At 39.9% G+C, this 12033-nt stretch overlaps 1 pseudogene across 1 annotated transcript in view; it reads right to left on the reverse strand.

Annotated features, from left to right (window-relative positions):
• Positions 1-11824, reverse strand: part of Znf845l-ps1 (zinc finger protein 845 like, pseudogene 1) — a 29332-nt pseudogene extending 17508 nt beyond the window's left edge. Inside the window, exons 1-3 of the transcript XR_015649464.1 lie at positions 11734-11824; positions 10275-10388; positions 5964-6056 (exon numbers count right to left, since the gene is read on the reverse strand). The product of XR_015649464.1 is annotated as a zinc finger protein 845 like, pseudogene 1 (transcript). The remainder of the gene's footprint in view (positions 1-5963; positions 6057-10274; positions 10389-11733) is intronic.
• Between the last annotated feature and the right edge of the window lie 209 nt (positions 11825-12033).

The raw sequence follows: 12033 nt of genomic DNA on the forward strand, positions 1-12033 counted from the left end.
AGAAAAGTCTGCAGAGTGATCAATTGCTTACTCCACAGTCAGCACTTCTCAGTTTACCCTGTGGTTTTGAAGCTGGCCTTTGGCACAAAAATATGACAATGTGGAATAAATTTCCTAATTTATTTTTCCAACATTAAATATATCAGGATGAATAAAAAATGGAGAATCTGAAGAATGTGCTGTTGTGTAGCAATTTCCTGGAGACTGAAATATTCCCTCCTGATAGGAAGCTGATTAAGATAGGTTAAAAAAAAAGCCCACCAAACATAGCTTCAATGAAATCTCTCAATCTGACAAGATTCACTATGTTTAACTGCCATGAAGAAACTCACACTAGTCAAGCTGACTAGATGTGGCTTTTAGGACCTGAAGCCAGGAAGATAGGATACCATTTAAATTGTGGGTATGACTTCAGATGAGCAATGTGCTCCAGGATTCCACTGTACATAGGCTATATCCAGTGGTAGCTTAGAGTTTCATGATGGCAATTATCTGTTGAGTCCCTTTTGTTCTTGAACATGGCTCCTCCCCCATAATATTGTTATGTAACCCCAATAAAACTCATTGGTTCAAAAAGATGGACTTCAGTGGCATGCATATTTGGTTCTGTTGTCAATTCCAATACTGAATGAGTATGCATTTTGCCTCTTCCCAGGAAATGACCCTCATGTAACATGTGATGATCACATTTATATTTTTCCTTGAATTTCATGTACACCAAAATATTGGTATTATAGAAACTATGTCAACTAAATTAGAGAAGAGTGTTAGTGCTCACTGTTCCAGGCTTAGTGCCATAATAGTACCTGGTCCTGTTATAGGGGCTCAAAACAAACAGAATGTATAGGCTTAGGGGGCCTTAGAGAGGAGGCTGGCTTCTTTGTTGTATTCAAGGAGGAGAGATGGCAGAGTACAGGGAAATGAATGAAACTATGCCCACAAAACTGTCAGTGAGAGACATCAGCTATGTGTATTCATGCCTCTGAACTAAACCTAAGACCCAATGATGGAGTCATACTCCTTTGAATCTCTGAACACTGCTGCCCACAGGCAAATACTGAACACCTTATGATGTCCTTATGGCTTGTGTTATCTCAGAAATTCCAACCTACAAGTCCCTCAAAAACAATTAAATTTCAAATGATTCTTAAGTTCTTTAAACAAAACTAGTATTATAGCATACCGGAAAATTCAAAATGAAATAAAACTTACACAAATGTTTTAAGAATATTATCTTCAACTTAATTCCTTGTGAGTCCATTATACAAATATTAAGAAAGCATGTAATGTTAAGAGATAACATATGAATAAGACATTGCATACATGCGCATGCAAAGGTTAGAACTACTCAAGAGTATGTGAAGATCATTTTGACATACTGAGAAATGTTCAGGAAATATTTATTCAAACACCAAATTAGAATATTGATACTAAAAATAGTGGGATTAGAAGGGGTGGTGTGCTACAAAGAATGAAACCATATCATTACATAAATTTCTCAGGGATTTCAGTGCAGGAAGACAGTCATATTCAACAAATAGGAAAAGGTTGTGAAAACCCACACATCTTATCAACTGGCTATGAAAGTGTATCACTCACTGTGTTCTCAACTGTTAATTGCTGTGCTGGGGGTGCGACGGTAACAGGGTATGTAAATGTTTGCTACTTTCTCACCCGCCCAAAAGAAAGGCAATCTGCTATGGAGGAAGAATCTCTTCAACTCTTCTAATAGCTGTTTTGTGGGAGAAGTGTTGCATTAGAGTAAGAAAGGCTGTAGGCTGGAGCTAGGGATGGCTGAAAGAAAGGAAGAATGAGAGAGAGTTGGACAGAAGCAGAGAAGAAGAGCAGGGAGGTAGAGCAGTGAGAGCCACATGGAGAGATACAATGGCAGGTTAAGGACATCAATCCCGTAATATACAGATGCCTCCATTTCTTTATTAGTAAAATCCAAGGTGGATCCCAAAAGCCCTGCAATAAGAAAATACCATTTGCAAATATTAAGGTATTCTTAGTATAAGAGTTTGTTGAAACATGAACTTAAAATATTATCAATGATACAATGATCACATAGCAATATGTATCAATTGCTGCTGAAGCAAGAATAATGAACGTGAGACAAGAAACTGTGGAAACCTAGGTATCTGGACTGCCCCTTAAGAGCCTGGAGATTGGACTGCCTAGATGGTTTACCTGTTCCTGATTTAACTTTGGTACCTGGGAGCTGTCTAGAAAATTGTCCATCTCATCGACATTTTCCAGTTTTGTTGAATATAGGCTTACTATTGCAAATGCCAAGAAGTGCTTCCTGACAAGATGCTGACATAGCTGTCTTCTGAGAAGCTCCAACAGGACATGACAAATTCAGAGGTGGATGCTCACAGCCAACCATTGGACTGAGCACAGGGTTCCCAATGGAGGAGTAAGAAAAAGGACTGAAGGAGCTGAAGGGGTTTGCAACCCACAGGAAGAACAACAATATCAACCAACCGGACCCCCCAGAGCTCCCAGGGACTAAACCACCAACCAAAGAGTATACATGGAGGGAGCCATGGCTCCAGATGCATATGTAGCAGAGAATGGCCTTGTTGGACATTAATGGGAGGAGTGGTCATTGGTTCTGGAAAGGCTCGATGACCCAGTATAAGGGAATGAGAGGGTGGTGAGGCAGGAGTTGGTGGGTGGGTAGGGAAGTACCCTCATAGAAGCAGGGGGAGGGAGGATGGGATAGGACGGTTGTGCAGGGGAAACCAGTAAAAGGGAAAACATTTGATATGTAAATAAATATTTAAAAAAATCCCAAAGTATCTGGAGATTGAAACCCACTGAAAAGACTCCTAAGATGCCAATTTCAGGTATTCCATGAATTGAGGCTCTTCTGCTTGATGACATTTATATGACTTTCCTAATTATTCACAGACATTCACAAATTTGTGAACATGGACAACGAAAAGACAGTTCACATTGTACACTTCAAGTACTAATGTCATATACAATTCTGGTCTCTGATGGCAGCAGGCATGAGACGTCTATGTGGAGCAAGTCCACGTCAGCCTGACAGCTGGAGCTGTGTGGAAAGTGCCCTGTTTACACTAGACTGATGGGTACCAGTGGGACAGGGACAATCAATTTTTCAGAGTAAGGAGAGAGAAATGAAGCAGAGCCTATGCAGGCTTAAAAAATTTGGCAGCATGTCCAGACTTGCATGCTGAGAGCAAGATTATAGCAGCCTGAACCAAGGGTAGTGGTTTGAATATGCTTCACCGAGGGAGAAGATAAGAGAGCTGCAGAGAGAGGCACAGCAGTAGCGGGTCCCCTGCGTCTGAGACATGGCCGGAACCTGAAGGGACCGACCAGATAAACAGTTCTCTGCACCCAAATCCCGTGGGAGGGAGAGCTAAACCTTCAGAGAGGCAGACACGCCTGGGAAACCAGAAGAGACTGCATTTTGCACACATTACTGATTCCAGAGGAAAACACCAAAGGCCATCTGGAACCCTGGTGCATGGAAGCTCCGGGAAAGGGCGGCATAGATCTTCCTGGTTGCTGCCCCGACGGAGAGCTCATAAGCAACACCCCACGAGCAAACTTGAGCCTCAGGACCACAGGTAAGACCAACTTTTCTGCTCCAAGCGACCTGCCTGGTGAACTCAAGACACAGGCCCACAGGAACAGCTGAAGACCTGTAGATAGGAAAAACCACACGCCTGAAAGCAGAACACTCTGTTCCTATAACTGGCTGACAGAAAACAGGAAAACAGGTCTACAGCACCCCTGACACACAGGCTTATAGGACAATCTAGCCACTGTCAGAAATAAAAGAACAAACTAACATTAGAGATAATCTGATTGCGAGAGGCAAGTGCAGGAATCCAAGCAACAGAAACCAAGACTACATGGCATCATCGGAGCCCAATTCTCCCACCAAAGCAAACACGGAATATCCAAACACACCAGAAAAGCAAGATCTAGTTTCAAAATCATATTTGATCATGATGCTGGAGGACTTCAAGAAAGACGAGAACTCCCTTAGAGAAACACAGGAAAACATTAATAAACAAGTAGAAGCCTACAGAGAGGAATTGCAAAAATCCCTGAAAGAATTCCAGGAAAACATAAATAAACAAGTAGAAGCCCATAGAGAGGAGTCACAAAAATCCCTGAAAGAATTCCAGGAAAACACAATCAAACAGTTGAAGGAATTAAAAATGGAAACAGAAGCAATCAAGAAAGAACACATGGAAACAACCCTGGATATAGAAAACCAAAAGAAGAGACAAGGAGCCATAGGGTTATATGGGAATTAATGAAATTGACTCAAAAATAATACAATACAATAGATGTGTGTCTCGGCAGAGATTATACTACTGACAAAGCAATGCTCATCTACTGGAAACTGAAAGAGTGACACTCTGTATTAGAACTAGAGCTAAAAGTAGAACAGTGCAATATATGACAATGACATCAGTGTTACCATATCATATGCAGCACAGAAGAAGATCATATACAAGTGAATCACAATTGAAAAGTTCCTAGAAATAAGTGAATAAATCAACCTCCTACAGTATAAAATGTGGAATTGCATCAAGCAGTGCTCAGAGTGAACCAGGAAGAGTTTCCTCCAAGTGTCAGAGGACTGGACAGATTAGCATGGAATTCTCTTTTCCTTAGACAAAGCTTATATTAAAGGCAAAAGGAGAATAATGCCATAAACACAGAGAGAACCATTAGAAACTCATCATACAAAGCTGGTGTTATCTGGACAGGCAACACAGGTGACCCCAAACAAACATATGGAGAGAAAAATCACACACCAGTTGCCATGATTTACAGACACAGAGATTGGTCTAAACTACACTGAAATAGAAGGAAAGCTGAGTTAACACCAAGACTGAAATACTGTTTCAATACTTACAAACAAATCAATGTCAGATATCAAATACATAGACTCAGTGAGAGAAGAAGAAAAGGGACTATGACAAGAGATACATGAGAGCCCTGTGCTAAACTATGGCATTGGCACAGTACGAAAGCTCTTAAGAATGTGAGGACAGAAGGAACATATCTCAGAATAATAAAGATAAAAAATTGAGAACAGAAGGAACATAACTCAGAATAATAAAGATAAAATGTGACAACAGAAGGAACACACCTCAGAATAATAAAGACAAAGAGACAAAGCGAACATTACAAAATAATCCATTCTAACTCGTCCTAACTCAACACTGTGCATCAATTAGTACACAATTCAAAGACAGAGAATACGCTAAAGAGGACAATATTGAAAGTCAATATTTGAAACTTCTTGAGAAAACAACAAAAACAACAACCACAACTCAGATCAGACCACTCCCGCAGTCTACAAATACCTAGTACTCACTGTTCATAACATTCAAAGCCTCAAAAAAACTGCTATGCAGACCCGGGCAGGGGGCAGAGGTATCAATGACCATACCCAGATTTGGATCCTGTGTGCTACAATCCCAATCTACCAGGCAAGGCCTACCCGATGGTGGAATAGTGGTGTCAGATTATTTTGTGTGTAACAGACAGTTTTCTTGTGCAATCTGAAGTTAGCTGTACAGAAAAAAAAAGTGTGACCTATTCAGAAACCAGGCCAAAAGTCAACAATATCATAGGTCAAAAATGTCAAAGGAATCATTACTGATCTTTGTACATGTTCATATGTTTCTGTTCACAACCACAGTCTGGTGCTGATTTCAGTCTGGGTAAAAGACACTTTACCTAATAGGCAGCAGTCGTTTCAGAGCCTGCAAACTAATCAAATACTGAGAATGCCTGACTGTTTCCTGTATAGCCTACAACTGGAAATCTGTATTACCACACACAATATTATTCTCAATGAAATTTTCTAGAACCATTAATGAAAAAAAAGTGGAAAATCTAATTTCATATCCACTTTCTACTGTCACTTCAGCCCCACCTCTCTCTGAATTCTAACATACCTGTATCCTTGGCAACGTTATCCTCTGTCTTCACCGACCACGGCTCTTAGTTCTGATTCTCAGGTGAGCAGATCTGGTTGGGCAGTGGGAGATCTGCATATGGGAAGGAGATACTTCAGAAAGTACCTGGAACTTTTCATGGAACCAAAATGAAAGAAGCACACATTTGCCAAAAGGATAAACATGAAGAGAAAATATCATGGAAAATGTTTCCACAAGCAAGTGAATGGCTTGCATAATAAAACCTTCAATTTTTGGAGAAATTGAAAAAAACATTAAGAGATGGAAAGATCCTCCATGCTCATGGATCAAGCGGCTTAAGATACTAAAAAAGGTCATCCTACCAAAAGCAATTTTCCGATTCAAGGTATTCCTCATTAAAATTTTAACATGATTCTTTGTGGATTTTAAATGGGCAATTCTACTTTCTTATACATAAACAAAAAATGCACAATTGCTAAAATAATCCTGAACAATAAAAGAACTTCTAGAGATCTCTCAACATTCCTAATTTAAATTTTCTACAAAACTACGATATTAAAAATCCTCAAAAAATACTGGCAGAAAAAGATACACTAATCAGTGAATAAGAATTGAAGACCTAGACATAAATATATATGGCCACCTGATTTTTGATAAAACAAAAATACAAATTGAAAAAAATCTTCAACAAATACTGCTGGTCTAACTGGATGTTTGCATCCAGAGGAATGAGAATGGATCCATGCTTATTGTTATGCCCAGACCAACAGAGACCACAAGGAATCCAACCCATATACAAAACCAAAGCATCTAAAATTTCTATAAGGCAAAGGACACTGTCATTAGGACAAAACAGTAAGCAACCGATTGAGAAAAGAACTTACCAATCCTACATCAGATAGAGGGCTAAGATCCAATATATACAAAGAACTCAAGAGAGTTCAGAGAACCAAATAACCCTATTGAAAATAGGGTACAGAGATAAACAAAGAATTCTCAGCTGAGGAATACTGAATGGCTGAGAAGTATCTAAAGAAATGTTCAACATCCTTAGTCATCAGGGAAATGCAAATCAAAAGAACCCTGAGATTTCACCTCACACCAGTCAGAATGGCTAAGATAAAACAAACTCAGGTGACAGTAGATGCTGCTGAGGATGTGGAGAAAGAGGAACTGTCCTCCATTGTTAGTGGGATTGAAAGCTGGTACAACCACTCTAGAAATCACTATGTCAGTTCCTCACAAAAATGGACATAGTACTACCTGAAAACCCAGCTATGCATATACCCAAAAGATGCTCCAACATACACCAAAGACACATGCTCTACTATGCTAATAACAGCCTTATTTATAACAGACAGAAGCTGGAAAGAACCCAGATGCCCTTCAATAGAGGAATGGATACAGAAAATGTGGTAAATTAGACCACAATTGAGTACTACACAGCTATTAAAAACAATGACTTCATGAAATTCATACGCGAATAGATTGAATTAGAAAATATCATCGTGTTTGAGTTGACCCAGTCACAAAAGAACATATATGGTATATACTCACTGATAAGTAAGATATTAAGCAAAAAGCTGGGAATACCCATGATACAACTCACAGACCATATGAACCTCAGGAAGGAAGACCAAAGTGTGGATGCTTCAGCCCTTCTAAGAAGGGGGAACAAAATACTCACAGGACATAGAGGGTGAGAGAGACTTGAGAGGAAAAGAGGAGGGAAGTCAAAAAAAGGGGGGAGCAGGATCAGGTATGGGAGGAGACACAGATGATACATAGAGGGTCAGGAAATTGAACAAAGGATTATAAGATTGGGGCATGGGGAACTGGGGGGTGGCCACCAAAAGTGGCAAGGGCCCCCAGTTGGGGGATGGGATCAACCACTCATCTCCAATTTTTTAATCCAGAATTGCTCTTGTCTAAAGGAAATACAGGGATAAAGGGTGGAGCAAAAACTGAAGGAAAGGCTATTCAGAAACTGCCCCACCTAGGGCTCAATCTCATATACAGACACCAATCACAGACACTATCACAGAGACCAAGAAGTGCTTGCTGACCTCCAGAGTTCCCAGGGACTGAATCATTAACCGAAGAATACACATTGAGGGACCCATGGCTCCAGCTGTATATGTAGTAGGATGACCTTATCTGGCATCAGTGGGAGGGGAGGCCTTTGGTTCTGTGAAGGCTTGATGCCCCAGTGTAGGGGAACACTTACTAGAAGAGTAAGGCAGGAGTGGGTAGGTGGTTAGAGGAGCACCCTCATAGAAGTATAAAGGAGGGCAGGTGACATAGGGTGTTTTTGGAGGGGAAACCAGGAAGGGGAATAACATTTGAAATGTAAATAAATAAAATAACCAATAAAAACATTTTTAAAAAAAGAATACTAATTGCTAAGACTCAATGAAGTTTTTTAAGCATTTGCTGTCAAGAGAGTTGGAAACAAGTATGGTAGGTAAGAGGAAAAGCAAACTCTATGAACTGAAAAAACAAAGAATATTAACAAATGATCAGATGGTTTATTTCCAGAAAACTATATGATCAACCTGAATGCATTTCACAAAAGTTTCCAAATGCATTAAACAATCATGGCATGACTAGAGGAAGCAGAGAGATGGTGATACAGATAAGTTTCAATATCCACCATTTAGAAAGACAACAATGAACACTACTGAAAACCACTAATGAGGTGGAGGCCTCCAGAAAACCATAAACACAACAGCAGAAGATACACAGTCTTCTCAAACTTCATGCAGAATTCTCGAGTGTGGCCATATCAGAAAAAGTCAGCAAGGCCAGGTGGTGGAGGCCTTTACCCCATCACTGGAGAGGATGGGACAGCAGATTTTTCAGTTCGAGGATAGCCTTAGGGTAGGCTTATCTACAGAGTTCCAAAACTGCCAAGACTATCAAGACTGTCTCAAAAAATAAAAATATCAAAGAAAAAAATTCTTCAAACCTACTAAAGATTACAGATTTAAAAATGTCTTCTCCACAAGTAACTCTCATGAGACTTGAGGCCTCAGAGAGTGGGGAAGTCTAATAAGGTGGGGGTGGGGGTGGGAATGTCCTCTTGGAAACTGTGGAAGGGGAGGGGTACTGGGAGCAGTCTGAGGGCGGACCAGGAAGGAGATGGCAAGTAGACTGTGAAAAAAACGTAAGGAATAGCAATAATGTAAATTTTACAAATTGAAAAGAAATGTCTTCTCTAAGAACCTGGATGCTGACATCAATAGAAGACACAAGAACACATAAAAGACGTGAATACTGAGTCACTGCTAACATGTTCTCATTCAAACATGTAAATAAATATAGATGGATGTTTCAAAGATTGAATATACCAAAATATACAGACATTTTTAAATATAGAGAAATCATTCCAAAAATTAAAAAAAAAATGAGAAACCAAAAATATTTTTAAATATATGAGAAGGATGAAACCCAAGGATGATTTCAAAATATATTAAAATTATAGCAGTACAAATCTTACACAGTTGACAGGAAGACAGACAATAGCAGGTATCAGTGGGAAGGTAATACGGAGGTTAATACTATGCAAAGATATTAAACAAATCTTATCAAAATCCTACTGGCATTATTTTAGGGAAAGAGATAAATTAACCATAAAAGATAAGACAATTTAAAGGAACTACAAAATGCTCCAAAACTTTATGAGGAGAAAAAACTAAGAGGCATCAACTGTTCTGACTAAACAACATATTAAAATGATAACAAAGAAATTACTTAATATTGGTAAGAAGTTATGATAAGTGATGTGAATGGGAGGGGGACAGCAACCCTCACATTCAAAACTAATTAAATTAGATAACAAAGAAAAAATTCTTAAAACCTACTAAAGATTACAGATTTAAAAATGTCTTCTCCATAACTAACTCTCATGAGACTTGAGGCCTCAGAGAGTGGGAAAGTCTAATGGGGTAGGGTGGGGTGGGGGTGGGAATATCCTCTTGGAGACTGGGGAAGGGGAGGGGGACCGGAAGCATCTGAGGATGGCCCATGAAGGAGATGGCGACTGGACTGTGAAAAAAGCCTAAAGAATAACAACAATACAAATTTTAAAAATTTAAAAAATTCTTCTCTAAGAACCTGGATCCTGACATCAATAGAAGACACAAGAACACATAAATTCTTGCAAAGACAGTCTTCTAATACCAACAATGGGAATATTCTGATGTTAAGATCACTGCAGTTGTCTAGAAATATTTTAAAGGAAATAGAATCTGGCAAAACAAATCTCATATACTCTTTCTACTGTGACTTGAGCCCCTCCCCATCCCTTCTTCAATCCCTCTAATATACCTGGATAAGTTGCTACAGTTTCCTGTCTTCACCATCCAGGGCTCTCAGAATCACCATCCAGGGCTCTCAGAATCACCATCCAGAGCTCTCAGAACTGGCTGAGGAGCATGACCCCTGCATATGGGAAAGAGTCTTCAGAAAGCACCCAAAACTTGTCATGGAACAAAAATAAATGATGCCTCCAAAAGGGTAAACAAGAAAGAGAGAGAAACTATCACAAATAACAATGTCCCTTTTGCCCTAAGCACGTATGCTCAGACACATGCATAGCCATTCTCCCTCCAGCCCTGAAGAGGAGCTAGGGAGACTGCAAGCAAACTATGATCACCCACAGAAACGAGACTACTGCACTTGTCCAAAGGGAGATCTCCGCGAAATTAATTAATTAATTAATTAATTAATTAATTAATAAAGCAAGCCCTGTCAGCAGGGTCTAGGCATTCCCACTGCTCATACAATACGTCCAAATGTAAAGCACTGAATGTAAACAAACGTTAAAATAAAAAACAATTTGGTCACATGTGTAAGAGCAGAGTGGTTTTCTTCAACCAAGGATATGATGTTCTGATACAAGGGAGCGATCATAATTATTCAAAAGATGCTTTCTAAAACTTTATTTTAATCTACAGTGAGTTTTCTAAATATACAAATAGTGTGGTGTGACACAGTCACACAGCAATACTGGCCTGGACTTAAAGTGTAACATAAAAACAGCATATGAAGACACATTTCTGAATGTTTTACGTACATCCTAAACTGCACAGAACTCAAAGGAAACCTTCATACCAACTAAAAAGTCTGCTTAGTAAATATTAGTGTTTATACCCATAAACAGTAGTGCTCGATTAAGTGTGTTTTCTGGTTCAGTAAATCTACACTGGTTCATCATATAATACTATATACAAAGCTCTCTGGGGATGCCTATTAACCAGGGCCAAAGGTATTCATTCTCCTGAATAAGCAATTAGTAAAGCAAGGCAGTGAGAAAGCAAGAATGAATTTACTTTCCATGATCTTTGTCACTGACACATTAGGAAATAGGAGATAATGAAACTGCTTTTTTATAAGTGATGTTATGACTGAGTATTCTGGTAAATGCAGGATAAAAGAAAAAAAAGAGTCACGATAAATTCCCAGTTCACAGAATCTCAATCTTCCCAACAATGTAAGATACCCAAAACGGAATAGTGAGAGCAGCGTGCTTAAGAGCAGCTTTGGAAAACACCCCACTGCTCTGCTCCTCTCAATCTTCCCAACAATGGAAGATACCCAAAACGGAATAGTGAGAGCTGCGTGCTTAAGAGCAGCTGCGGAAAACATCCCACTGCTCTGCTCCTCTGAATCTTCCCAACAACCTAAGATACCCACAGAGTGGTGAGAGTGGCTTGCTTAAGAGCAGCTGCGGAAAACACCCCCCTGCTTGCTCCCTCCCGTGTCCCAGCCCCGCAGCTCCTCTGACCTGGGAGGTTCCAGGGACTCCAGGCCGCGGTTCCCGCTGCAATTCTGCAGACTGCTGACACTACCAAGCCCACAACCAAGGAACTGTGTCTGAGGAAACTTTTCCGGGTCCAGAGAGAATTAGGACGTACAAACCGGAAAGTAGCAAGACGATTGGTAGATGCTCCTGTCACTCTGGCCTGGATCTCTTGAGTTGGTCGCCTAGATCCGCCCACCAAACCATTGCTTTGGTCACGTGGTTCTCCTAAATACTTTATGCTCAAAAACTTTCTCCTCCATAATTACTCCTGCAGACTCCTCC

The sequence above is a fragment of the Rattus norvegicus genome, chromosome 1 (assembly GCF_021556685.1).
Source record: "Rattus norvegicus strain SHRSP/BbbUtx chromosome 1, alternate assembly SHRSP_T2T, whole genome shotgun sequence".
In the NCBI taxonomy this organism is placed as follows: domain Eukaryota; kingdom Metazoa; phylum Chordata; class Mammalia; order Rodentia; family Muridae; genus Rattus; species Rattus norvegicus.